The 2,733-nt window shown below is 33.5% G+C and overlaps 1 non-coding gene across 1 annotated transcript; it reads right to left on the bottom strand.

The window, feature by feature from the left end:
- Positions 1-2,121: 2,121 nt before the first annotated feature.
- On the bottom strand, positions 2,122-2,230 carry LOC130937550 (small nucleolar RNA R71). Its single transcript, XR_009068764.1, has one exon. It is a non-coding gene; the product is annotated as a small nucleolar RNA R71 (small nucleolar RNA).
- Between the last annotated feature and the right edge of the window lie 503 nt (positions 2,231-2,733).

Below are 2,733 nucleotides of genomic sequence, written 5' to 3'. Positions count from 1 at the left end.
CTGCTATTGAATGAATCATTCGTTATTGAAGTAGACAGTAAGAAAAGTTAATCCGGAAAAAATATCTCCAAAGCCTTAACTGAATCTCTATCACTATTTTCACACCAACATGGTATTTTGTCCTTTACTATTTTTATTTATGCTTTCAAATACACAACCATCTTTTCTAATCGTCTGACTAAGATCTACAAGATAGTCATTTCTTGCTCAATCCAACAATCTCCGTGGGATTCGACCCTCACTCACCTGAGGTATTACTTGGACGACCCGGTGCACTTGAGGGTTCATCTGTGCGAAACTTGCGGAGTTCAATTTTGCGCACCAAGTTCTTGGTGCCGTTGCCGGGGAATTTTCGAGATTGACAAACTACCGGATTATCTTGTTGCTTAGATTAGGTACTCTTTAAGGTTTATTTGCTCTTTTAATTGTGTCTTTTGTTTTCTTCTTCAAAAATTTTTCAAAACCTTTTCTTTTCTTTAGTAATCTTTATCTTTTGTTTTAGTCTTGTATCAGTTTTTAAGTTTGGTGTCCCGTCTGTTTTCATCTTTATCTTTAATTTTCGAAATTGTTTTTGGTTATTTTTCTTGGTATTCGAATTGTTCTTGTTGATTTCTTCGTTTGATCTTAAAATTTTTAAGTTTAGTATCTTTTGGCTGTTTTTCCTTTAATTTTTGAAAATTAGTGCCATTTGATCTTAAAATTTTTAAGATTAGTGTCTTTTAGTTGTTTTTACTTTTTCCTTCTTTAAAAATTTTGAAAATCCAAAAAAAATTAATAATTCTTTTATCTTTATTCAAATTTTCGAAATCTTTAATATCTTTTCTTATCTTAATTTTTTAAAAAAATTAAGTTTGGTGTTTTCTTGTTAGTATAGTTTAAATTTTGATTTTCAAATATTTATCTTATCTTTTGTTTATCTTTCTTTAAATTTCAAATATATTATCTTATCTTATTTTAATTTCAATTTTCAAAATCAAATATTTTTTAAATTCAAAATCTTTTTCAAATCTTTTTCATATATTTTTACTTTCCTATCTTATCTTCTTCAAAATTTTAAATTTCAAATTCTTATCTTTTTAAATCTTTATCTTATCTTTCTTTTTAAATTTCAAAACTTACTTATCTTATCTTCTTTCTAAATTTAAAACTTTTTAACTTCAAATCTTTTTCAAATCTTATCTTTCTTTGTTTGACTCTTTCTTTCAACTTTTAAATTTCAAAATCTTCTTTTAAACTTTCTCTTTTCAAATTTCAAAATCACATCTTTTATTTTGTTTTCAAATCTTGTTAGTTAATTAGTTACTTGTTTTACCTTATCCTCTTTCTATTTTCTTTCTCTTTCTTCTTTTTCAAAACCTCCTAACTACTTTCTATTTCTTCTCTTTCAAAAATTTTATCTCTCTTTCCCTCTCTATTTTCAAAAATATCTCCTCTTTTCTGTCTATTGATTTTTGAAAACTATCCTTATTAAAGGACATCTTCTTTTCTTTTTCTCTTGACTTATCTCTCTAACAAAGGACCTCTATACTCTGACATAGAGAATCCTTTCTTCTTCTCTTCTTGCATTCTTTCTTCTTGTTTATGAGCAGAAACCAGGATAAAGAATCCCTCTTTGATCCTGACCCTGAACCAGAGAGGACTCTAAAGAGGCGGCTACAACAAACTAGAGCACAACACTCCCTCACAGAAGTTTTCGAACAAGAAGCTGAGAATACATACATGGCAGCCAATCCCAATGATAGAGGAGACGCAAGGAAGGTCCTAGGTGACTTTACTGCATCCACTTCTGATTTCTATGGGCGCAACATCTCTATACCTGCCATTAGTGCAAATAATTTTGAGCTGAAGCCTCAACTGGTCACTCTAGTTCAATAGAACTGCCAGTGTCATGGACTTCCACAAGAAGATCCCAATAGATTCATCTCTGGTTTCTTACAGATCTGTGATACTGTCAAGACTAATGGAGTGGATCCAGAGATTTACAAGCTTATGCTTTTCCCTTTTGCTGTAAGGGACATAGCTAGGTTATGGCTGGATTCTCAACCTAAGGAAAGCCTAGACTATTGGGCGAAGGTGGTCAATGCATTTTTGACCAAATTCTTTCCACCTCAGAAGCTGAGCAAGTTTAGGGTGGAAGTTCAGACCTTCAGACAGAAAGAGGGCGAATCCCTCTATGAAGCATGGGAGAAGTACAAGCAACTGATCAGAAAGTGCCCTCCTAACATGATTTCAGACTGGACCATGTTAGATATCTTCTATGATGGTCTTTTTGAGATGTTCAAGATGGCATTAGACCACTCTGCTGGTCGTTCACTCCACTTGAAGAAAACACCTGAAAAGGCACAGGAACTCATTGATATGTTTGCCAACAACCAATTCATGCACATTTTTTAGAGGAACTTTGTGAATAATGGGGTAGCTCAGAAGAGAGAAGTCTTGGAGGTTGACACTCTGAATGTCATATTAGCTCAGAACAAGATCCTGACCCAACAGGTCAACATGATCTCTCAGCATCTGACTGGATTGTAAGTTGCAACTGGTAGCACGCAAGAAAACTTCTATAAAGGAGATGCCTATGATCCAGATCAACCCATGATGAAGGAGGTTCACTATATGGAAAATTCCTCATGGAATCCCCACACTGAGCCTTATGAAAACACCTACGACTCATTATGGAGGAATAATCCCAACTTTTCATGAAGTGATCAACAGAAGCCTCAGCAAGGCTTCAAT

This window comes from Arachis stenosperma, chromosome 6 (genome assembly GCF_014773155.1).
Source record: "Arachis stenosperma cultivar V10309 chromosome 6, arast.V10309.gnm1.PFL2, whole genome shotgun sequence".
In the NCBI taxonomy this organism is placed as follows: domain Eukaryota; kingdom Viridiplantae; phylum Streptophyta; class Magnoliopsida; order Fabales; family Fabaceae; genus Arachis; species Arachis stenosperma.
Note: the sequence above shows the minus strand (reverse complement) of the source record. Positions and strands in the feature narration are given on the sequence as shown.